Raw genomic sequence first — 26,364 nt, 5'->3', positions numbered from 1 at the left:
AGTTTGGAGCTCTGCCTAATTTTTTGCGTTTTTCTTTGACTCCTGCCTTCTCCTGTTTTGCAGTGGGTGGAAACAACAGGTGTAGCAGGAGCATCAAATGGAGAATCAGGAGATCCCAGGTCTGCTAGAAACTAGCCAAATTGTCCTACCTCTAGATCTCAGTTTCCTCAGCCCTAAAATGAAAATGATAATGGCACATTGCCCATGGGCTTGTCAAGAGGATGGTGTAGAACATTCCAGGTAAACAATGTCACCCAGGGCTCCGTGCACGTCAAGGACTCTGCACACGCTAACTTCCTTCCCCTTCTCACTGTCTGAAGCTTGGGAAACATTGAGAGACCCCGTGGTGTGATGACAATACCTTTCCTTGGTTCTGGAAGATACTAGTTCAAGATCTTTTGAGAACAGTCAGCAGTGCCAGTCCTAGAGATGGAAGAGCAGTCTTCTCCCTGTCTCTGTGTGTCATTTGGCAAATCACACACACTCTCTGTGCATTCCTTTATCCTCTTAAATAAATATATAAGGCTCAGGTGGCCCTTGACAGTCCCAGGTGCTCTGCAGTGATGAACTTAATCCAGCAGACAGACACAGTGTTCAGGAGGTTAACTAATCAACCTCTGCATACCCTCACCTTTCCATTCCCCCACCCTGTTCAAAAGGGAATTCCTTGAGCCAACCAATGTGGAGGGAATAAGGTCTTTTTCTTTGTTTTCCTCCATTTAAAAAAAATACAGTGAAGCACTGTCAGAAAACAACTGTTGCCTGTTCTGTCCAAATCTAGTCAAGGGGGAAAAACTGCACTGTCGCTTTTGGACTGGCACACGTCCAATTTGTTGTCATTCAAATACCACAATTCTCTTCATTTTTTAGATTCTGCAAAATATTGTGAATTTTCTTTCCAAGGGCCTGTCTCCACAAAACTGTTACCTCGCAGCAGGTAACTGGGGTGAAGCCACAAACAGCATAAAACCCAAGCTTCTATGGACATCCATGCAATAGAAGCCTGGTGGAACCCTGGTTCTCTTTAACATGAAGCAACGCTCGAAGAACCAGCAAAGAAGTAACTGGTTTAGATGGCAGGAAGCTCATGTTTATTCCACATGCAGCAGCAGCCTGGTTCCTTCTAGAGGCAGAAAATGGAGCATGAAGGAAGAGTCACTACCGTTGTGAGGCTGCAGTTTGGAGGACAGCTGCAGGCTCACGAGGCTCCCTTTCTTCTCAGCGTAGCCCTTTTTTTGCCTTCTGATTCTGCCTTGGGCAGCACTCTGGGACAACAGCTAGCTTGGTGAGGCTTCAACTCTTGATTATTGCTCCCGTGTGAGCCAGAGAAAGGAAAATAAAAACACCTGTAACCTGCACAGCAGTGAGAGCTTGTCCTGTGGATTTTGATAAAACACAGCCCTATTGTGCTTTCCATCATCTCTTTAGGTTTCTATGGGGTAGTTTCTGTTTCATGTCGCAGCTATAACAAAGTACCACAATCCAGGCTGCTTAAAACTGCAGAAATGTACTCTCTCACAATTCTGCAGGCCAGAAGACTAAAATCAAGGTGTCGGCAGCGTTGGTTGTTTCTTTCTGAGGGCTCTGAGGGAGATTGTTCCAGGCCCCCATCCTGGCTTCTTGTATTGTAGGCAATCTTCAACATTCTGGGGCTTGTAGCTGCATCACTTCAGTCTCTGCCTCCTTCACATGGCCTCCTTCCCTGTGTCTTTATGTGTTTTCCCTTCTCTTCACCTATAAGGACTTGTCATTAGATTTAGGGCCTGCCCCAGTCCGGGATGATCTCATGTTGATTCTAAATTACATCTGCAGACACCCCTTTTTTTTCCATTTAAGGTCACATTTACACGTTCCAAATGGACATATCTTTTAGGGGCTACTATTGAAACCTGTTATAACTATTTTTCTTCCCCCTGTCCTGGAGAATGCTAGCCATAACTTTTCTGCTCATGCTCAGGTAGGATTCCGCCACTTTAAGTTACCAACAAGGTCTCAATTTAGTAACTAGAATATCTAGTTCTGGGCCGGGCGCGGTGGCTCACGCCTGTAATCCCAGCACTTTGGGAGGCCGAGGCAGGCAGATCACGAGGTCAGGAGATGGAGACCATCCTGGCCAACATGGTGAAACCCCGTCTCTCCTAAAAATACAAAAACTTAGTTGGGCATGGTGGGACACACCTGCAGTCCCAATTACTCAGGAGGCTGAGGCAGGAGAATCATTTGAACCTGAGAGGCAGAGGTTGCAATGAGCCAAGATCACACAACTGCACTCCAGCCCGGGTGACAGAGTGAGACTCTGTCTCAAAAAAAAAAAAAAAAGAAAAAGAAAAAAAAGAGAATATCTACTTCTGGGGAACTGATGAAGCTTGATCTTTTGGAGTTAGATCTTCCCTCCTCTGTGGCTCAGACCCGATCCAAACTGGAGGCTGCAGTGGGGAAGGAAAGCACTGTTCTTTTTACTCTTTTCTGCTCACCTTCTTTTCCTCCTCTCCCATACAGCTGCTGTTTCACTCTGCCAGAGTCTAAGGTAGGTGAGGTGCAAATGATGGGGTAGTTCATACTTGGCTGAGTGGCTTTGTATTATCTGGGCCTGGCAAATATTTAAAGTGGAGACCCTAGTTAGGCCTAGCCAATGCAGAAAGTACATTTGTCCTTCCATAGGAGCTTTGGAGGTTCCTGTGTGTTTTCTGTTCATCTGCTCTCTCCCTCTTGCAGTTCTCTTGACCCAACGTTGATGCATCTGGTTCCTAAGCCTTGGCATCCAGCCGACACCCCAAACATGCAGAGAGTACAAGTGTGCACCTATTCCACATTCATTACAATGCAGGCACCTGAAAGGTGGGGAAAGAATGGAAGGTAATTCAGATTGATCCATTGTTTTATGCCTTCTGGGAAGGCTTGTCCCCCAGGAATGTAAACTTAAATAGGGAGGTTTTTTTAGTAATCACATTTACAAAAGTAATGAAGCTATTGGATGGTCTTTTTTTATTTAAAAACAAACAGACTTATGATAACTAATTAAATGGAGAATCAAGAACCCTTACACAGTTCAGATCAACACTGGGGTCTTAGTTCCCACTAACGTCTTCATTTTGGTGTTCCTGACTCTGTCTAGTGTCCTACTACCCCTGCCATCCTGCCCTGAGCAAATTTTGTGTTCCATGTTGTCTTAGTCCCTTCAGGCTACTATAACAAAATACCGTAAACTGGGTGGCTTATAAACAACAGAACTTTATCTCTTATAGTTCTGGAGGCTGCGAAGTCCAAGATCAAGGCACCTGCAGATTGGGTGTCTAGTGAGGGCCAGCTTCCTGGTTCAGACAGTATCTTCTCTCTGTGTCTCTACATGGTGGAAGAGGCAATGCAGCTTTGTGAAGCTTCTTTAATAAGGGCTCTAGTCTTATTCCTGAAGACTCTAGCTTCATGACCTAACCACCTCCCAAAGACCCAGCCTCCTAATACCATCATCTTGGGAGTTAGGATATGAATTTTGGGGGACACAGACTTTCAGACTATAGAAGACATCTCTTCCAATTCGCTTTTTTTCTCTCTCTCTTTTATTGAAACTTAACATTGCTTTGCCCCTCCACCCTCTAGCTGTCTGCCAAGTATGCTGGGAGGAAATTGTGAATACCTTATATCAGTCTGTGTTAATGTGTGGTCATTACTTGGACTGTCTTTTCCAGGGTGATAGCTGTCACTAGAGGAAACTGTGCAATCTTAAAAGACAGATTCTACTCATTGGAATTGCCTGAGAATTTATTCCCTTCAACTTGACAGTCTTGGAAGGTTAGACTGTGTATCAGGTCAAAATGGGATAAATTAGAATCTATCTATGTAGTTATGATAATGAGAAACTAGCAAGGCAAGTTTCATTCTAAAAGATCTTAGATTACAAATAGATATTTTCCTTAGAAGCAGCTGTTTATTTACTAGCTACCCTGTGGTCAACACCAAGGACACAAACGTAAACAGCCTACCATCTTGCCTTCAAGGAGCTTCACGGAAACATGCATTGTGCTTTGAAACAAAACCATCCAAATTATATTTGCACATGTCATAAAGGTGATGTAGAGGAGGCTGAGTCACCAACCATTTACATCTATGAAACTGATGAACTCTTGGGTTGAAAAAGTCAGGCAGTGGTGTGCTGGAGCCAACTTTCATGATTGTTTATGACCGCCAATTATGAGCCTCTCTTCCCAACTCTGTACTCAGTTACGTCCCAATTAATAGCTTGAAATTAGCCATGGTGGGAGAATTTACACCACAGAAATTGGTAAGTGCTATAAATCAGGGCTTCTTTTTGTTTCTAGAGAACCAAATGTTAAACATTTACCAGCACACCACAAAAGTCAGGGTAGGGCTTTCTTCTTCTGACTTTCATTTTGACTGCCAATTCACTTTAGAGTGAACCATTTAGCATCTTGGTGCCCAGAAAAATTCCATATGCTTTTAGGAAAGCTGTGAGAACCAAAGGAAGTATTCAAGAGGAAGTGCTTTGAGCTCCCTAGAAGAAAAGCTTTATTTTCTTTATTCTTTGACCCCAGGAAACAAATACTTGGAGTGGTTCTATGATTCTTTCAGGATCCTGAAAGAGTCAGTAGCAGATTTTCGGGGAAGGAGTGTTCTCATTCATTTGTTATTATAATGTTCCAAATAATTCTATTTTTCAAGGAAAATAAAACTATATAACATATATGTATTAGTCCATTTTCATATTACAATGAAGAAGCCCCCGAGACTGGGTAATTTGTAAGGAAAAAGAAGTTTAATGGACTCACATTTCCACATGGCTTGGGAGGCCTCACAATCATGGTGGAAGTCAAAGGAGGAACAAAGACGCGTCTTACATGGCAACAGGCAAGAGAGCATGTTCAAGGGAACTGCCCTTTATGAAACATCAGATCACATGAGATTTATTCACTATCACGAGAACAGCACACACCCAAAAAAAAAACTTGCCTCACGATTCATTTACGTCCCACTGGGTCCCTCCCATGACACATGAGGATTATGGGAGCTACAATTCAAGGTGAGATTTGGGTGGGGACACAGCCAAACCCTATCAATATATGAGTTTAACTTTAAAATCTTCCTCACTGTTTGTTATGATTGGATGATATATTTTTACCAAATATTAATTTTGCAAGGCACTGTATGGGGGAGGGTGGACTTTACAAAAATTAGGAATGGGAGAACAGGGATTTCAGAAGCTGATGTCCAATATTTATTTTTTAGCTACTTTCTGTACTAAGCTTTGTTTATTTTCATCTTTCAACAAATGATTACTGAGTGTCTTCTGTGTTGGGTTTGGAGCAAAAGTCAATAAGATACCAATTCCCAGGGCAAGGTAGGATGTGAGGAAGGGCCAGGGTCTGATGAGTAGGGACTGAAGGAATGGGCACTGTGGTGAGGAATGGCATGAGTGGGGTAGAAACCAAGCTATTCAAAGGCAAAATGTAAACAGAAAGGTATTTACAAAGAGAATTTGCATAGAATTAATGCTGAGTTTTCTGGCAATCAGTTGCCCTCTTTTCTTTCACCTGTGCCCTATAGAAAGGGAAAAGACATACTTGGAATGCTAGAATGAGACCAAGTGGTCATTAAAGACTTCCTTTGGTTCAAGACTAGAATCCGTGCTGAGATCTTCCAAGAGCGAGCGCTACCTGCCCCAGTAATTAAAGTTCCCAGGGAACAAGATTCTATGTGCTCTCTCACTAATTCCTGGAAAGTCTGACTGCTCTTACTGGTAAGAAATTCCTCAGGTTTAATTAAATGCTTCTGGCTCTCATTCCTTCTTTACTCTCTTTTTCCTCTGGATCTCTTCTGTTGCATGTGATTTTCAATTCATTCAGTCATTCAAAATACTGATGCCTGGGCCCTAAGTCCTTGAAACTGGTAGAACACATCTGAACTTGGGCCAAAGATGTCTGTAATGATATTGATGAAGAGGACAATGTTAAAAAAAATGGTTATAGCCATACTAATAGCCACAGCAAACACTTAGTAGGTACCAAACACTGTTCTGTATTGCATAAATTACCTCATTTAATTCTCACAACAGCCCTAGGAAGTAGGTAATTGTATCATCCCCACTGAAGATGAGGAAACTGCAGCATGGTGGGATTAAGTAACTTCCCCCAGGTCCATATCTAGGAAGTGGCTGAGATCGGATTTAACCCTCTCAGTCCATTTCTCAACCAGTTCTATGCCCTCTGTACTTCTGTAAAGTTTCCCAGAAAGTTCTGCTGTATTTCTGAAGTTGAAAGCCATAGGCCAAAGTAATAGTACTTGGCATGTGTTGGTACGTAGTGCTTGACTGTCTTTTTGTGCCAAAACTGTTTGCTTCTTTCTTTTCATTCCTTGATTTCACTGTCTAGCAGTGGGGACAGATATATTAAATATACCTACATTTGTAGACACATACACCATGCACACAGTAATGAATCTTGTACAATGTACTATGAGGGGACAGGATGAGTGTAGGGAGGTGGGGGAAAGTAATTATTTCTGGGGTATTGGAAAAATGATTGGAAAGAACAGGGTATAATTTGGCTTTATAATCAAAAGTCTATTGACAAATCCTCAGGGAATTAAATTTAAATCTTTGGTAGTTTTGCTCTCATGTGAACGTATTCCCCATTAGTCCGCATAGGACAATGCCTATATTCCTGGTATTTCTAGGAGTGGGTGGGCCTGAGGCTGAATTAGACTGGGCCACACTCCAACTGATTTATGCAATCCTTTTCCTAACACTGACCAATATATGTACTCAGATACCCCTAATCTTATAGTGTCCTTCTCCACTGGGGTCACTGACTATGAAAGAGACTCTGAAACAAGGATTCCAGGGATTGTTGATGTCATTTATCCCCAAACCTGTTCCTCTTGTTCTGTACAGCAGTAACAGTAAGATGATGAAAAGTAGAAATTAATGCAGTAAGGAGATAAAGTCTTGATGTCTACCTCATCTTTATGATCCCAGCACCTAGCAAGGTGCCTGGCATGTAGTAGGTGCACAGTAAATGTTTGCTGAAGAAATGAATGAATGAGAAAGGAAACCATGCTACTTCCATATGGACATTTTCAGTTCTCCTGGATGGTGATGATGGCAGTGGTGGTTGTGGTTATCTATATGTACCTTGTTAGTCATTAACTGATTTGATTTTCTCAATATCTCCTGAGGTCAGATAAGCAGGTATCACCAACCTCTTTACCCTTATTTCTAAGTATGGACATTGAGTTTCAATGAGCCTGTGAACCTTGCCTAAGGCCACCTGATGGCCAGTACAAAATTTGAGTTTTGTGTTCAGCCTTCCCAAATTCTGTGCCTTCTCTACAATTGTGAGAGACACTGCCAATATCTAACTGCAAAATAGGGTTCTGCATCATAGAACCAGAAGAAATATGTACCTTCTTTTCCCTCTGAGATGAAAAATGTAGGCACTATCTCTTTATCTTTAGGTTATCTCTATGTCATTCTTTCTCTGTGTGTTGTGGTATACGTCTACCCCTGAGATGCCAGTAGCAGTCCCTCAAGTCATGACAACCAAAAATGTCTCCAGACATTGCTAACTGTACCCTGGGGAGCAAAATAGTCTCTTGCTGACATCCACTGGTCTAAAGATTTTGTATGAATAGTACATTTTCAAATAATTGTGTTTTGGTAGCACTCTTCTTTTTCTTTAAGGGGAACACAAAGCTCCACAGTTACAAAAGCCTTTGTAAGGATCACAAAGCGAGAGATTTATCAGAAGACAAAGCCAGTCAAATGTGATCTCCAGAGTCATATGACTCCTATTGTGGTAAAATAATTCTGTTTTCTTTGTCTTACTGAACTTTGGAAATCTGTTCACTCACTTTTCTCAGAAGGCCGATTACCTTGTTACATATATACATATATATATATATATATATAAAATACATAGATACACTCATATATGTGTGTGTGTATATATATAAACTATGTATGTGTGTGTGTGTAATTCATATATATTAGATTTTTTTTCCTTTAGGAGTGTTCAAAACTCCCTCCTGCCTACTTAAAATCACAATTAGCTGAATAAGTTAATTTACAACAAATTAAAAGTTAGAAAACTTTGGTCTTTGAGTTAGGAGCAACATTTATTTTCTACCCAACGCATGAACACTGAACTTCAGGAAAAGTATGGAATTAAAGCCTAATAAAATGTTATATAAACTCTTAAGTCATGTTGACTTCAGTGGTGAGGACATGCCAAGAAAGTTAATGGAGCGGCTCCGGGGACGCCGACCCAGGGATTTATCCACCTCTGTGTGTTTCTAAGCAAAAACACATGTCTGGAAAATGAGCCTTTGCAAACCAAATACAGAAAGATCAAGCTGCCAAGTACATCTCAGGCCTTTTCCACACATGCAATTTCATATTTAAGGACAGTCTTGGTCTTTATACACTCCAGGAAAGTGGAGCAGAACCTTCGTATATGTAAGAATGTGTCTGTCTTTGGAGAACATTCCCCAGGTGGTGCTCGTGTTTCAAAGAGGACCCCAACCTTAAAATCAGGCTCATTTGGTGGGTCTCTCAGTAAAGAAATTTTGTTTGTTTGCTTATTTGTTTGATTGTTTATTTCTTGCTTAAGACTTGGCCTAGTATCTGTAATTAAAAGACAGCACAATATAGTAAAAAGATCTCCTGCTTTGACTTTCAGTCCTTAGGTTTTGAGACCTTGGGCAAACTACTTAACCCTTCTGAGCCTTACTGTCCTCCTCTGTAAACGGAGCTAAAGATACACCCCTCAGGGAGGTTAGGCCAATGCAAGGACATGGAACATGGAAAACACCTAGACAGTGTGGGCTACATGGGTAGATGCTTAAAAAGTGTTTATTCCTGCTTTCTTTTTTTAACCCTGAGGTCACAATTGGACCACCCTGTGGGCCAAATGTGGCCTGCATATTTGTTTGTCCTGAAATGTGCTTTTGAACATTCTAAATTAATTGCCAATGTTTAAAAATCAGGAGCTTTCAAATAAAAATCTAAAATTTCAGGCTTTAGGAAAAAAAAAATCAGATCTAGAAACATTGTGTCCCTGTAGATGGAGTGTGTTCTCCTGAGTCCTCCAAACTCCATCACTCCCTGATGTCTGCATCTGGTCTACTTCACTTACTTATGTTACTTTCCTGATAGGTTTAAGGCTTAAGGTTTTAGCCACGATGCACATAAACTACTATGGAGACACTGGTATAAGAGAGGCCTCAAGGATGCAGAGACCTACCAGTGTAGACCTGCCTTCAAGGAATTCACAGTCTTATTAAGGGCTTATTGTAAGCGATGATTTCAATTTAGCAGGAATTTATTGAATTCTTACTGTGGACTTGGCACTGAGAATAGAAAACTTAATAAGATACAGCCCCTGCCCAAGAGGAATCTGCCATACTGACCTCTTCCATCCTATTGATTGAATTGGAATTTCTATCTTTCTGTTTCCAATCCAGGTTGAAACTCCTAATATCATTAACTTTTTATATTATGCTTACAACATCATCGAGTTGAGCCCTAGTTTTTGTTTTGTTTTGTTTTCAATATACTCGTAACATAAAATTGCGACAGTGACTTATTTGTAGATAAATTTAGTCGTCTTAAAATTTTGGAGAAGAGAACACACACAGAAACATGTCTTTCTTATCTTCTGTAGAGAGGTTTTTAAAATATGTGGCTTCTCAACTCCCAAATAGTGGGGACTAAGTAAAGCGTGTTCACTGAGATAAATGGATGAATGGATGAATGTTGGATGACACTCAAATGTCTAATCTAATTCACCCCTTCATCTACATCCATTCATTCGTTTAATCAACAAATATATAAGGAACTGGGGAAAGGTGTTCCAGACACAGAGGACAGCAAATCCGAAGGTGCTGAGGTGGGAATAAACTTGATATGGTCCAAGAAACAGAAGGAAAGCCAGGGCAGTTGTGGGGAGAGAGTGAAAAAATGATTAGATATGACAACAGTGGTCAGATAATGTAGGGCCTTGTAGGCTTTGTGGCAGACTTGTGTATTTTCCAAGTTTGATGAAACTAAGATCTGATTTCCATTTCTAAAAGATCACGCTGGCTGCTGCATAGATAATGGATGACAAGGAGGCAGGATCAAATCCAGGAGACCAGTTAGGTGGTGACTGGTGAATTTTAAATTTTAGTTCATCACGACCAATTAGGTGGTGACAGAGCAAGTGAGAGGTGATAGGTAATGATCACAGGGTAATAATGATGATGATGGGACTGATTCTGGACATATTCGAAGCTTGAGTATTGATTGGCATCATGGCACTATCCAGCAGATAGATAATGCCAACCGCATGTATAATTTTAAATTTTTTAGTAACCACATTCTAGGAACCACATTTCCCAGTAACAACCTTTTTGTGTTGAGTGTTGAGAAGAAATGTCTTTTCAAATGTACTGTTTTTGCTGAAAATATCTCTTTATATTGTCCGCTTCATTACCTTTAAATGTTTCAACCCAACAAACAGCTTTGTTGTGTTCTTCTGCAGGAAATTATAGTTGACATTCCTACTGAGTTTTGTGATATTCCTTCCTCTAATCTGTTTTACCTTAATTTTCTCAGTTCTAGAAAAGGCTTGTGATTCTCACCTCAGTTTTTCAACAGCATTAAATTTCAAAACATGTCTATACTTACTTGTTAGAACTTAAGTTAATAATTTATAATTAAAACAATAATTTTAATTTAATTATCAATTATGATTTACATAGGTATCCTCATAAATTATGCTGTTTTCATCATATATTAAAGGAAGCACATTACAATGTTATATAGTACAAAGAAAAAAAAATCACGCTGAATCAATCTGTTTACGGGGACTAAACTTACATTGGCATGATGTGTTTATGTCTAATAATACAAAGCATGTGTGTATTCAACACACTCACTGCAAATGACAATAACATCTTATGTAATGAAATAGTTAAATGGAAATGTCATCTTGCCGACACCATAAAGTCATGCTTGGTGGAAAAGTATTTTGAGCTGCTTCCGTTTTTAAATTTAACTTTACAAGAGTTAAAATGAACTAAAATTTTAAATTCAGTTCCTCAGTGGCACTAGTCACATTTCAAGTGCTCATGACCACGTGTGGCTGGTGGCTGGCGTATTGGACAGCACAGCTCCAGTGCAACTTAGACTGAGTTGTCCTGCATTTGCCAGAGAAGGGGCTGCGCTACAGGACTCCTAAATACTGTGCTCTCCTTCTGACTCCCTGCTTTTCTACTCTGTGGTACTCAGAACCCAAATATCAGGGCTTGCTTATGGCATTCAGTTAAGAAACAAATTAAGGCAATATGAAACCCAACCTTTAGGAACCAGATTACATGTTTAAAGGATGTTTTCTTGGGCCAGGTGTGGTGGCTCACGCCTGTAATCCCAGCACTTTGGGAGGCCGAGGCGGGTGGATCACGAGGTCTGGAGATCGGGACCATCCTGGCTAACACAGTAAAACCCCGTCTCTACTAAAAAATACAAAAAATTAGCCAGGCGTGGTGGCAGGCGCCTGTAGTCCCAGCTACTTGGGAGGCTGAGGCAGGAGAATGGCATGAACCCGGGAGGTGGAGCTTGCAGTGAGCTGAGATTGCACCACCGCACTCCAGCCTGGGCGACAGAGTGAGACTCCATCTCAAAAAAAAAAAAAAAAAAGTTTTCTTGCAGAGCAACCAACGTTTTCTTTATGAGAAGGAAATAATCTATTTGACATAGAAAAATTGACTTGCACAAACATGTGACTTTTTTCACCTGCTATGTTTTAAATACACATGTCTATCAACCTGGCAGTATTGAGCATGCCAAGACTGGCTACCGGCCATAAGCTGGTGTCCACTTTGTGGCATCGAGGAGGGGCTACCACAAGCTGGCTCCGTATGTTCATTTTTGTTAAATGCCAAATATGGGGCTGTTTGATGACTGTTGCACTCCATCAAACAGATAATGCCAATAAATGTCATTGATATTCAGTAGTCCATAAGACTTTCTGGAGTCTGTGGAGCAAATGACACTCATTTTAAAATTTGTGTAACGGACGATTCTGGGTTATTAATGTGTTTGTGATGGGTGGGGTCATCCCTGGCTGTCTCTCACACACACTGCTGCACTCATGTACACCCATGAGCATTTCTCTTCATCAGAAACACTCCCCTGATTAAACTCTGATCCTGCCACAGCTCCCCTGGCAGGTCTCCAGACCTGCCATCAGCGTGCCTTGTCCTTGGGTAGTGCTTTGAAGCATAAACAGACCCCTTCATGTCTGTGAGAATCTGGATTTCAAGAAAGATCAACCTTGACCTCCTGCTGCTGATGGAAGACCCTCTTGGCCTCTCTGTCCCCCATGGCTAGTGTCACAAATATTAATGCGGTGCTTCCCCATGCTGGGCTCAGAATGGCCCCTTTTAATTAAAATATGGATCTATTTTTTCAAATGCATTTTCAGATTTCTGCATGGGGAGAAGTGCTTCTTCCTGCCGAGTGCAATTTCAGATCGGGCAAAATAGGTGCAGATTTCGTTCGAATCTCTTTGAAGTTTCAAAACGTCCTTAAACCCTAGGATAATTTTTTTTTCTGCTTTTGTATTCTCAATGGTTTCGTGGACATTAGGGAAGAGCTTTCATGTATTCACATCTTTGGGATTCTGAAACATTATTGGATAAATATTAAAGAGAATCAAATTGAAGGGAAGTTAACGTGAATCAAATAGTGCCTAAATAAAATTTTTAAAGTAACCCTTAAAAACGTATTGTTATTAACCAAGACTTTTGAGGAAGTTATAGACTTAACATGAGTCTCATACTAATAAGTCAAGGGTTTCTTATAGGGAAAAATGCCCTTTTCTTTCACATATCAATGTGTCCACTTGGAAACAGAGTTCTACATTTATCTCTTAAGATAGCAAGGGACAGATATCAGGAAAGAAACTTTGGTTGGCTAAATTTTCCTAACTTCCTGAATGGACCAGGGCTTCCTTTGAGTCCCACAACACATTTTCTAGAACTCCTTTTTGGCATGCTTTGTTGGCATTTATATCAAATTTTATCTTGCTTTTCTTCATGCACCGACCTGCTTCTCCTATGGGATTACTCAACTCCATAAGGATGGGGCTGATGCTGGGTGTTACTATCTCATAGTTGCCTCTCCAGTTCCCTTCCACACTCTTTATCATTTTTCCCCTGCCTTACTCTAAATTTCCCATGATTCGGATGGGGTAGCACAGTTTGCAATGACCTCTTCTGCAAGAATCAACAGACAAAACAGGGATTTGGAGGGAGGGGAAAATCAACTCCAATCTCCTTATTTTCACAAACATACAGAGTGTCAGGGAAGTTCCTGGGTGACTGTTTCCTCTGTGTTCATAATTTCCTTATATTGTTCAAGGTTCTCACCCTCAAATATTTGTCTGCACTAAATTTTCATGCCAGTCCTTTGCACCAATATTTGGACCTTGGTAATATAACTTGTTTATAGACGTTTGAGTCTTGATATCTGTGATTAATTTGGAATCATGAACACCTTTGGAATGCCTAAAACAGAGTGGCGACCAAGTTCCACAGCTTGTCCAGAGCTCTCCAGAATTTTTAATGTGAGGTTTAGAAAATGCCTCTGAATTTCATCTCTTCCTACCAAATTTGTTACCCCAATCAAAGAAACCTTAGATATAATCACATCTGGGCTCCTCAAGGACAGTGAGTGGATTTGGGAAGGAACAATCCTGGCATATTTCAGATTTGTTTCCTAAATCGTGGTGCACCCAGCAAAGGAACAAAGCTGTCTGGCTCCCATTCTTGTCCACTGGAATGAGCCCAAGTCCCTCGAGGTAGGCACTCTTACTTCCACTTAATTTTATAGTTTGCTTTCATTTGTTCTCCTCACTGAATTTGCACTTGTCTACGAAGTCTGTTTCCTCTGAAGATCTTTCTTTTCTGTTCCTGAACTACTCGGCTGTGTTGTCTGCTTTAAACACTTTGGAGAAGAGTGGGGTTTGATCTTTGTGCAGATGCCAATGTTTTCAAGACAGAGGAAGCCTTCCTGAGGACTCCCCTTTCTTTGGCAATATTAACACCTTACTTTTGCCATTTTTACTTTTTCAGAACTTCGTTTACAGGAAATGATCCCTAGTTGTTGCTTTGTTATTGTTGTCATCGTTGTTTTTAAATCACCAAATGCCAATTGTCAGCTCGATATTGCCACATGTAAAACTCATCCCAGTTCACCTGCTGTCCACCCTGGTGTATACCTGCTTGTTTTGTGCAGGGCTGGCGGTGGGGAGAATGGCCACTCAGCAACAATTAGCAGAAGCCAAAAAATGAAAAAGAGGGTGCAAGTCAGGAAAGGTGAGACAGCAGCTGATGCGACTTAGTTCTCTCCAGTCAGGGCAGCTGGAAGACCCGGTGGCTCTATCAGCTGCAGGGCCCCTGCAACAACTTGCTCAAGCTGTGTTTCACAGCCACTCACAACAGTTAACTTCAAGCACATTTTCACACTGTTTGGCTCAAGCTCCTGGCAGCGTTCCTAAACACTCTGAGGAAATAATTCCACAAAGTGGCATAAATTAATGTGACTAATTAACATGATGTTAATTATTTGTAAATTGTATGTTTGGATACACATTACTTGAGAGGCATATGTTATATTCAGTGTTTACTGAAACAAGTGACTGCTAATAGCTCCTCCTGAGTGTTCCCTTCACGACAGTCAGCAAATGGAGGCTTCTCTAAAAATAAAAATCGTGTCCTCGGGGGAGCTGCGTGAATGACTGAATATAATCAACTGCCGTGAAGTAGCCACATTCCCTTAAAAAGTGGAAGTCACTGAGGCTTGCGGCTTCACACCTGGTGTATTTTGGAGATGACTTTATTAAAGTGGTCTCTTCTTTTCCAAAGCCCACAGACAGATGGCTTTTGATCTCCTAAAGTGGTACCCGATGTCTAGCTGGGATGATGGCAGCATCTTTGCATCTCCTTCCAGAGCTGTTTCTGTGCAGGACAGCCCCGCCTTTACCCCACAAATGGGGTGGCAGAAGTCCATTAGGACCAGGGTGAGCTAAATATCTATCAGTGTGGTGAACATAAATTCAGAATTGTCCAGGGCTTCTCACTCAGCAACTAAGCATTGTCTTTGGACTCAAACTTCACATTCCATTTCTTGGTCCCAAAATAAACCAATATGTTTAAGTAGCCTTTCAGTTCTGAAGAGTGGATTGTATTTTGTTTCATCAAGATTTTTTAGTTTCATGTGCTTTGCATATGTATCCTTAACATGCAAAATAAATTACTCTTTTTTACTTTAAAAAGTAAAGTACAGGTTGGCATGGTAGCTCACACCTGTAAACATAACACTTTGGGAGGGCAAGGTGGGAGGATCACTTGAGGCCAGGATTTCAAGACCAGCCTGGGCAACATAAAGAGACCTCATCTCTACAAATAAAAAATTACCTGGGTGTGGTGGCGCATCTCTGTAGTCCCAGCTTCTTGGGAGGTTGAGGGGGAAGAATCATCTGAGTCCAAGGGTTCCAGGTTACAGTGCACTATGATCACGCCACTGCACTCAGCCTGGACAGCAGAGTGAAATCCTGTCTGAAATAAAGAAATGGAAGGAAAGTCCTAGTTTTATAGAATTCTTGGGATATAGTACCTAAGTAAGAGCTCTCTATAGTAACATGTTCTGATGACACCTGTTTTGCTATGGCACGCCACCTCCCACCTGGTTAAAAGCATGTATTTTGCTTATATTTTTTAATCAGGATTGAGTGACCAAGTCTATTGGAAGGGAATATGTTGATCCCTTTTCCAACAAAGAAGACAGGGTCATAGTTAGACCTAGTCATGGGAAGGAAAGACCGTACAGGAGTCTAGGAAAGTCTAGCCAAGGAAAGACTGCATGTTTATTGTAAATACCATGATTTGGGGTAAAAATCTATAGCTTCCAAATTTTATTATAAGCCTAGACATTAAAAAAAAGATGAAAATCACCCCAGGGTCCAAGAAAATCAACTGAGGGAGTGAGGCAACTCAGTCTAGCCGTTCCTGTGTTAACTCCAGACATAGACACAGCTCTTCTCCAGATATTTACTTGCAAGGGGAACATTGACTGGAATTTGTTTCCTGGAGGGCCATGTGAAAATATTTATGAAAATATTTATGGAAAATCAAAGTCATTTGAATTTATTCATGGGCACTAATGAATTAAGTAAAACCAAATAATAATGCTTAAAATATGCATCTGATTAGCCTGGACTTTGGAGTTGCAACAAAGCCCTGCTGAACCTGATCTCTGTTGCTGCTGCTTCTAACACTAGCCTCCTTTTACCCCCTGCAACCACTGAAAGACAGGTGTCTTGGACATAATGGACTCTATGGAGTGAATGGATGAGTGATCCCAGGTGAGAAGTTAAAAAGAAAGTGTCTGTTCTCCTCAAACCTAGACTACATAGTCATTCTCAAAATTGCCTAACAATACAGATAGAAAAATCCTCCCAAAGTCCCTAGGCAAAATTTCATTTTGTTTTAATTTCACTGACAAAAGGAATATGTGACATTTTGGGAAATATAGGGTGAAAGAAGGAGGAAAGTTGCTGATACTGAATTTCCCCCACACATGATAACCCATGGATACTAGGGATAGAGAAATCAAGATTCTAGAAGGGTTTTCACATTTGGGTTTGGGAAGTAGACCCTTGACTTGAGAGAGAAGTGATATCTGTCTTAGGAGAAAGGAGAGTGACCGTTGATATGACAGTCTTCAGTGATTTCCACTTTTTAAGGGGATGGGGCTACTTTGTGGCAGTGGACATATGAACTGAAATGGCAGCAGGAGCCTCATTTGAGATGGCTCTGGTAGTCTTGGGGGTGTCTCTCAATGTGTTCACTTGCAGAGCCATGTCGTAGTCCAGTGCTACAAGGAAGATACCAACTATTGCTATACACTGCAGATTTGGTATTTGAAAACATAAACACAAATGTGTTTACAGTTATTAAATGTTATAAGTAGAGTTCCAGAACACAGTTGTTTTTAAGTTGTATAAATGACTACAGAAAAGGACTGGAATCTTATATAAATGACTATATATCTTATAAAAATTGTCCTGAATTCAGATTCTTTGTAACCCCAGCACACAACATGGAACCCAAAACATAGCCAACTCTCAAAAATGTTTACTGGGTGAATGAAAAAATTACACCAAGCAAACCAACAAGACCTCAAGAAGGTAGATAATAATAATAATCAAAAACGTGCTATTGGCAATTACTGTGCTACTGACCCAATGCTAAGTATTTGGCATGTATTAACTCATGGAGCCTTCACACAGTCCCATCAGACAAGTTTTATCATTATCTCCATTTTACAGTTGGGAAAACCCAACACAGAGAGGTTAGAAAATTTGCTCAAGGTCACACAGCTTAGAAGTGGTAGTGCCAGGATTGGAAATTAGGCATGTTGATTCCAGAGATTCTTCTTCTAACACTCCTTGCTTGATTAAACAGCAGAAAAGTTTTATCTCAAAAGGAGAATGTTTTCTCCTCTGTTAAAGAACAATGTCAGAAAGATCCAGGAGCCACCCTTGGGAGCAGAATTGGGAGCAAAGGGAGGCACTCTCCACTCACCAGTTATTGACAGGTAGGAGGAAAATATGAATATTACTTGCGGATATTTTCTCAGCCAGTTTCAGCCACCAGCTCTATGAATTCCTTAAAACCCTGTTTCGAGTAGCTCTGACTTCAGAGGAACTTTAATAGCATGGCATCATCAGTTTACTTTTCAGTGTTTTGTGCTAGTCTCTAAGTTCTGTCAATAAGGATCATAAGAAGAGTTCAAATGGATTCAGTGTTTTCTATTTGCCAAGCCATTCTAAGCCCTTTATACAGATGTATATAGTAGGCACAGTCATTGGCATCCCCATTTTACAAATGAGGGAACTGAGGTACAGAAGTTAAGGGCTAGTGAGTGGTAGAGCTGGAATCTAAGCAGTCTGGATCTGCGGTAGCTCCCAAGATTTCTGGTATGTCTTAATGCATATGTAATGGAGAAAGAGTAAAATAATGCCCTCTGTGTACTAACTTAATCTACTCAAATGTAGAAGGTATGTAATGGCTATGCTGCTTTGTGTAAGAAAAATCTGTTAAGCACTTTAATTCTCTCTCTCTCTCTCATATGCCAATATGCCTATGTGTTCAGAAACCTAAGGGAAGTGAAATGTTTACAATATAGTAGAGCAATTAGACTTTGGTCATACATTTTACAGGCAACACTTGGGGCAAACATATGCACATCATCATGAGAAATGGAAGCATTTCGTTCCCAGTATAAACCTAGCAAGACCTGCAGTTCTTACTTCAGCTTACCCTGAAAGCCAAATATTGTAGTTACCTCTTGACAGAAAACAATTCAGGGTAACATTCCCACTAGGGTTCTACCAAGAGCAGATATAAAGAAGTGAAGTTTTAAGCTGAGACATGGCTTCTTGCCACTGTCTAGTTAAAATAGAATTAATATTTTTCTTTACTACATAAGAAAGTAGTTTTCTAAGGGATCATAAATTTTTAAACCAGTGACTGTCTATAATTTCTGAGTTTTAAAAAAAATCAAATTATTGGCTTCAGCTTCCATTTTTAAACTCTGCCCTGCTTTGTACTTACTTAGAACATTCACATTTCAGAGCCCTTCATCTGTGAATTAATCATGTGTGGAGTATGTGCAGTTGGAATTTAGCTATAAATATAAATGAAATTGCTCTAGCCATGGCTGGGTTCAAAAAAACTAGAGTGACTTGGAGTTTTCAGTTAAAAAAAAATAGAGAAATTTTAAGGAAGCAAAAAAAAGTTAAGTTGAGAGAAGCAATTAAATAGAGTCTTTTTGCATTAAAATGTTGGGCTTGTGTTGTATATCTACTTAGTTTCTAAGACTCTGCAAATCAGCTTATAAGCTCTATGTCAAGGTGAAAAGAATAGAGTTTACCAAACTCCAGAGTATCTTTCTCACTTGACCTGCAGAAATTAATCAATGTGAGGAATGACCACATGATGTGTTATATAGTTACTGCCTGGTGCCAGTTGGCAAGAAGGTTCGTCAAGCTAGAGAGCTGAGAAAATGAGACAGGTAGGGATGAAAATGTATACACAATGCCTGCTTGACCAAGGGCACACACCTTAGACTATGTTCTTTCCCCAGAAAGTCTGTGGCAGAAGTGGCTAGAAAACACTTTCATCTACAATGGTGTTTCTTATCAGATCTGGTTGACACCATCTTCCTTTATGATGACGGAGTGCAAAGGAGCTGGAATTTAAGTTTGGAGCTCTGGGCTAAAGTTGTAGTTGTAACAACTACTACCTAGGGGAGCCCAGCAAGCTACCTAACCCTCTCCAAGACTCAACTTCCTTGTGTATAAAATGGGAAGAGAACATCTGCCATTTAAGAGAGCTGTGGAGAGCAATTGAGATCAGCTGCTTTATTTACAGACCTGTATTGAATACCTACTATGTGCTATGATGCTATGTGATGTGTTCGGGATACAAGAAAAGTTACTTTTCTCAAGGAATTCTTCCACTAGGGGAAGACAGACTAGTGAGCAATGATTAGAGATGCATTGTGGGAAAGAGATGCATTATGTTCAGAGTGTAGGTTAGCATAGGAGAAAGCTGAATAAGCCTGTAAGGTGTACTAACTTTGGTTATAAATACTCTAAAAATTGGGGAAATGCATTCTTTCTCTTTCAAGGAGGACCTGAGAGTCAGGTAAGGTCCCACAGAGAGAACCTCATAACACAAGTATTGGTATTTGAATAGGAATTCACCTACATGGTGTCGGAAAGAGGGAGTGACATGGCAAAGACATGGAGTCAGTGGGAATAAAATGACTGGTGTTGCTGAGCTGAAGCACAGGGCAAGATTGAGGGGAAACATGATCACCTTTCTCGGGAGCTTGGATTTCATCCTGAGAACTTCAGGAGGGGAAAAGTAGGGTCAGATCGAATGCAATTACCAGAGTCATCACAGCATGGAACTTGGGACCCACTGCCTTGCAAAAGTGATCATTCACTAGGGGCTGCATATTATGATGATATATTCTTATGCACACTATTCAGAAATAATTTTTCATTTTTATTCTTATATGTCAGCTTTATTGAGACATAATTCATGTGCTATACAATTCACCTATTTAAAGTATACAACTCAATAATTTTTGCTATATTCATTGAGCTGTACAACCATCATCATAATCAATTTTAGAACATTTTCATCACTCTAAGAAGGAACTCCATACTCGTTAGCAGTCACCTTCCTTACTTTCTTCCCCAAGCTTTATAGATTTGCCTATTCTGAACATTTCATATAAACAGAATCATCCTGCATGGGGTATTTTGTGACTGGCTTCTTTCACTGAACTTAATCTCTTCAGGTTTCCTCCAGGTTGTACTATATATCAGTACTTCATTCCTTTTTCTGACCAAATAGTCCTTTATATGGATGTGACAAATTTCATTTAACTGTTCCTCAATTGATGAATATATGGGTTGTTTCCATTTTTTGGCTATATGAATAATGCTGCTATGACCACTCATGTACAAGTTTTTACATGGATATATGTTTGCATTTCTCTTATGTAATGGTATTGCTAGTAGTGGTATTGCTGAATCATATGGTAAATGTGTGTTCAACATTTTGAGGGACCATCAGACTGTTTTCCAAAGTGGCTGCATGCTTTTCCCCTTTTCTATTAATATCTGATATATTGACCATTGTTTGTAACTATGTGAACTTTGTGGAAGAGAACCAGAGGAAGGAGTTACAGCTCCTTTTTGCTGTTTGATGGTCCCGGACAGGGGTTAGCATTTGTTGTGATAATGCTGCATAAAAAGCACCAAATCTCAGTACCTACAAGGACAAATATTGATTTCTTCCTCTTAAATCTGTAAGTCAGCTGTAACTCCGCCAGTCCCTGCTAGGATTGGTAGGGCTTGACTCCAAGCTGCAGATCAGATTCATTCAGGGGCCAGTGGCTCCCCAGGCCATATTCTTCTTATGGCAGATGTGCAAGAGGCCATGTTGAACCAGTAACATTCCTTTGGCCAAAGCAAGTCACACAGCTAAGCTCAAAGTTGAACGCATGGGAAAGTTTGCTCTACCTGTTTTTCTGAAAATGTTTGCAATGTCACATGGCAAAGTGTTTTTATATAAGCCTATTAAAAGAGTGGAGTAAAGAGTTGGGAAGAAGGATCTAATATTCCACGGTTAATATAGAATTTACAGTACTCCGAAACTGACTTGTTCTAGATCAAGATAATAAGCAGAGAAATAGACAAAAAAAGAAAGCGGAAAGAGAGATTTCTACATTACAGCATATTTTAAAAAATTGAACTGTGAAAAAGTCATGGAAACTTAGAAGCCAATCTTTGGAGATGTGCTTTAATGAAAGGGTGAAGGAATTTGTAGATAGTCTATTGATTTTACACATTTCATTTCAATGCTTAAAGAGTCCTCAAATGCTTGGTTACTTCGTAGAATAACAAAATTTGGGGGTATAAAGAGCATCAAAGGATGTCTCTTTCTATCTAAAGAATCAATGCAAAGTGCTAAAAGAGATTCTAGCCCCAGAGTGGGTGCTCTCCACTTTCTGAGGCCACTCGGATGTCTGCCAGCCACCCGGAATGGCTCTCAGACTAATTACTTACATTCTGCTGATTTTCAAGACAGCTCTTGAAGTAGATGCTGTTATCATTCCATTATACAACCAAAAACACTGAGACTTAGAAAGATGAAGGTAAAGTCACAGCTACCAAACAACAGGTCTGAAATTTAAACTCTGACCCAAAGCTCGTGTGATCAGCTACAATCCTGGATGTGTCAAATAGAAAAAAATCCCTGCTTCTGTTGATTCTGAATATACATATCTTAACCTGAATTTACCTCCTGTTGCTTATTTCTCTCGGGTTTTCTTTGAGTGTAAGTAGGTAAAACATTACTCTGTCAGTCTTGCTTACATTTGAATCTACCTAACCAATCCTTTTTTAAAATTACTACAGCTATTGTAAAAGGAAACCTCAGCCACTGTGTGAATTAGCTTAGACTCTGAATTAGTGGAGTCAGAATCTTTGGGACTTGATCTTTTGCCTAAAAGGTGTCATAACTATCTATGCACTTATTTGTCTGTGCTCCTTTTTGCCAAAGCCTAAATTAAACACAGGTAATGTAGAGAGTTGGGCGGGGGGTGATTTTATTTTGTTTCAACAATAGTAAGAGTTTTTCTGTTTCCAACTTAAGTGTTTATGCTTATGTCTATATATCAGTTGGGCCACTAAGAGCAAATGAGGTTACCTAAAGATACCTAGAATAGTAACAGGATGAGGATGAGAGTGGAAGAGGGAAAATATAAGGGTGCCTGAAAGCTACTTGACCTGAATATCTGATATGGAAGATGATCAGAAAAGAACTAGTTTAATAGAAGAGGATAATGGAAGCTAAAATGTGAAATTATGAAAGAGAAACCTTATCAGAAAGTGTAAGACAAAAAATTGGCTCATGGCCAAGTGCAGTGACTCTTGCCTATAATCCCAGCACTTTGGGAGGCTGAGGCAGGTGGATGACTTGAGGTCAGAAGCTCAAGACTAGCCTGGCCAACATGGTGAAACCCCGTCTCTACTAAAAACACAAAAAAATTAGCTGGGCATGGTGGCGCATGCCTGTAATGCCAGCTACTCGAGAGGCTGAGGCAGGAAAATCCCTTGAACCCAGGAGGCAGAGGTTGCAGTGAGCCAAGATCATGCCACTGCACTCCAGCCTAGGCCATAGAGTGAGACTCCATCTCAAAAAAAAAAGAAAAAAGAAAAAAAATTGGTTCATGTGAAATACCTAATGATTAAGTTGGTCATGAAAAACGAAATGGACATGTTACCGGATTTAGAGCCTAATGGCATTAGATCAGCCCTTTTATAAGAAAACACCTGGAGCTTGGGATGAAATATTGAAGTGCAAGTCCCATCATTTGTGTCTCTACACTGGTTGGCATTCTGTATTCAACAATATTCTGTCAAAACCAGAATTTACCAAAGTGGCAGCAATAAATCTCACACACACTCTCCCACTCTTCCAAGGTGTAAACAGAGCTTCTTCAAACGGGAGTACCATACTTAATGGCATTCCAAATGGATGGGTTTCTCTGTCAGACCGTAGACAGCTGTGCTGTGAGAGTGTTCATAAACTGTGTGTGAGCAATTGACAAGTTGACAAAACATTGACAAAAAACAATTACTCAAGAAGCAGCACTTGGAAGGGCTGTTTGTTGTTTAGGAGAGACCAAAGAAACAATGAAAAAGCATGGTTAGGTGCTATATTTGCCATTGCACACACACAAAAATTATTTCTCAGAATGCATCTCAAGACTCTGTAAGAAAAAAGCCAGCAAATAAAATGATGTATTATAATACGCTAAGTTTATTCATGACACTTTATTTGTGAGATGCATTTAATTACTGGGCAGGGTTTTTTTTTAATTAAACACCGTTAATTATGCTGTACCAAAGACCAAAATGAAGAGGTTGTTTTAAGATGTTTCTATGGCAAATAATACTTGGAATAGACAAAATATTTTGAAGTGCTTAGATACAAAATGTATTTTATTAGCTTGAAATAATTACTATATTTTTAGGCATGATCTGCATACTCTATTTATTTTGAGAATAATTTGCCTTCTTGGTTTGCAAAATGCAAAGGGATCAGAGTTTTAGTGCCATTTAACAATAATAAATAATAATGACAATGATGATAGCAAAGAACATTTAGGACTTATTTTGTGCCAATTAGCCATGCTAAATGTGTTACTTGCATTGTCTTAATGACTTCTTGATACCTCTCTATGAGAAAAGAACTATTATCAATCCTTTGATATGGATAACGAATCTGAAAATAGGAAGCTCAGAGCAGTTATATTGCTTTTTGAAGAACATACAGCTAGTAACGGAGTGTGGCATTAGGATTTGAACATAGGTATGTCATGCTCTGGGTGGTGCAGTTAGCACATATGGAGCCTCCATTGGAATTAGGAAAAAGTGTCCCCCCACCCCACCCCACCCCACCCCACAAAGGTACTTTTATCCCTATCTGTTAGAGAATTGTTGTAATAAACCGATTGTGTGGTAGACGAAGACAGCTTACTGCCATCTACCGGGAAATTGTTGTAATAAATATAAATACAAGTCTATGATATGAAAGGTGTTCTTTAGAGGTGGCTCTGCCAGGCATCATACATGGAGGTTAAGGTGTTTAACCAATCCTGTTATTCAGGTGGAAGAACATACTCATTCCCTAAAAAGAAAAAAATTAAAAAGACTATCTTCTTGCCACCCCTCTACAATTTTCTTTTTTATTCAAACTTAAGCCTGAATGAAACGCTATGTTGATCTTGATGTGAATGATTTATTTGTCCAATGTCTATTCACTGCTGAGGGTGGCAGTTACCCGTGGTCATCTATCAAGCAGGCAGAGATAATGTCTGCTTTCCAGGAGCTCATAATCTAAGAGGGGCAATAATTAAACATATCCTTAAGGGAAAGGTCCATGGGCTTCCTTTCAACAGCCACCTCCAAATGATTGATCATGGTCACCCGGAGGAGAGCCACTGTCATTGAGGAGGAACAGGGTCCTGAAGCTGGGTCCATGGAAAGGAAGCCCAGTGAATTATTATTAGTTCAGCGATAATGTTATCTTGTTCCTTCATGCTTTTTTGTGAGATTTTCTTTCTTTTTATTTTCAATTTATCTCCTTCTGGTATTTGATCATCTTGTCTCTCAGCTCTAAGTTTACTAAATTCATGTTTCTATCAAGTTCTGTATCATGAAGTTTTTAAGGGTATTTCCTGTTTTTTCACATTTTTTTCCATTAGGAGTGGGTTTTTGTGCGTTTACCTGCTATGTTCTCTCCTTTTCTTAACATTTCCTTTTCCTGTAGTATATTCTCATAGTTACTATACAGTTCTTTGTCATATTAATCATGCTAGAAGGTTCAGACTTACTAGTTGGCTCAGTAATGTAGGTATGATCTCATTCCTCTCTCCCATATTATCTAGGACTGCTATGAATTTCCCTCCAAGCACTTGGCTTTCTGAGGCAATTTGGTTTCTGGGAGATGAGACCAAGTTTTGTAGGGACATGGATGAAATTGGAAACCATCATTCTCAGTAAACTATCGCAAGAACAAAAAACCAAACACCGCATATTCTCACTCATAGGTGGGAACTGAACAATGAGATCACATGGACACAGGAAGGGGAATATTACACTCTGGGGACTGTTGTGGGGTGGGGGGAGGGGGGAGGGATAGCATTGGGAGATATACCTAATGCTAGATGACGAGTTAGTGGGTGCTGCGCACCAGAATGGCACATGTATACATATGTAACTAACCTGCACAATGTGCACATGTACCCTAAAACTTAAAGTATAATAAAAAAAAAAAGAAAAGAAATCTGTACACTCAAAATGTACCAATATGATAATGTACTAGGTGCATTTATTCGTCAATATTATAGATCAAGCTTGTCCAAAAAAAAAAAAAAAATGAAGTTGTGCTGTGTTGCAACTCTCCTTTCCACTTCAGAATTGTCTTATTTCTATTTTTGGCTACCAGTTCTTAATTTTTTTCTGTTTTATTTTTAGTTGACAGGCAATAATTCTACATACTTATGGATACTTAATTTTCTTTATACTAAGTCATGCCCCCTCCCCCATTTTAGTTACTTTTAGTAATTGTTTCTTGCTACTATTTTCTTTCCTTTGTTAATGTTCTTTCATATTAAGGCAGGCGCCCTGGCCCCTGGTCCCAGCTCTCTGCCTTGTTTTCAATGTGACTCTGTGTGTCCTTTTTGCTTCTCAAGTACTTGCTTTCCCAACACAGTTACTGACATAGTTTGTATATGTGTCCCCCCCAAATCTCAAGTTGAAATGTGACCTCCAGTGTTGGAGGTGGGGCTTTGTGGGAGGTGATTGGGTCTCGGGGGCGGGTCCCTCATGAATGGCTTAGTGCCATCCTTGTGGTAATGAGAGACTTCTTACTCTGAGTTCACAGGAGATCTGGTTGTTAAAAAGAGTCTGGGACCTCTCACTTCTCTCTTGTGCACCCCTTCTCTTGCCATGTGATGCACCTGTTTCTGCTTCACCTTCTGCCATGAGTAAAAGCCCCCCGAGGCCCTTACTGGAAGCTGAGAAGATATCCATGCCATGCTTCCTGTACAGCCTGCAGAGCCATGAGCCAATTAAACCTCTCAAGTCTCCCTTTATAGCAAAGCAAAACAGACTAACACAGTTACCGTGCCCCTGAGCTCTCACTCTAGAAACTTCC

The 26,364-nt window shown here is 40.1% G+C and overlaps 1 protein-coding gene and 1 long non-coding RNA gene across 16 annotated transcripts in view; one reads left to right on the top strand and one right to left on the bottom strand.

The window, feature by feature from the left end:
- The window catches only part of LDB2 (LIM domain binding 2), a 393,312-nt gene that overhangs the window by 230,441 nt on the left and 136,507 nt on the right, over positions 1 to 26,364 (top strand). The window lies entirely within an intron of this gene.
- Positions 1 to 26,364, bottom strand: part of LOC134758302 (uncharacterized) — a 47,673-nt gene that overhangs the window by 8,220 nt on the left and 13,089 nt on the right. For 2 of the 3 annotated variants that reach the window (XR_010133339.1, XR_010133341.1), the window contains exon 3: positions 15,472 to 15,612. This is a non-coding gene — a long non-coding RNA (uncharacterized lncRNA). Of the gene's footprint in view, positions 1 to 4,750; positions 5,934 to 15,471; positions 15,613 to 26,364 lie in introns of those variants that run through there. The other variant, XR_010133340.1, reaches the window with a different exon arrangement.

Source organism: Gorilla gorilla, chromosome 3 (genome assembly GCF_029281585.2).
Source record: "Gorilla gorilla gorilla isolate KB3781 chromosome 3, NHGRI_mGorGor1-v2.1_pri, whole genome shotgun sequence".
NCBI classification, from domain to species: domain Eukaryota; kingdom Metazoa; phylum Chordata; class Mammalia; order Primates; family Hominidae; genus Gorilla; species Gorilla gorilla.
Note: the sequence above shows the minus strand (reverse complement) of the source record. Positions and strands in the feature narration are given on the sequence as shown.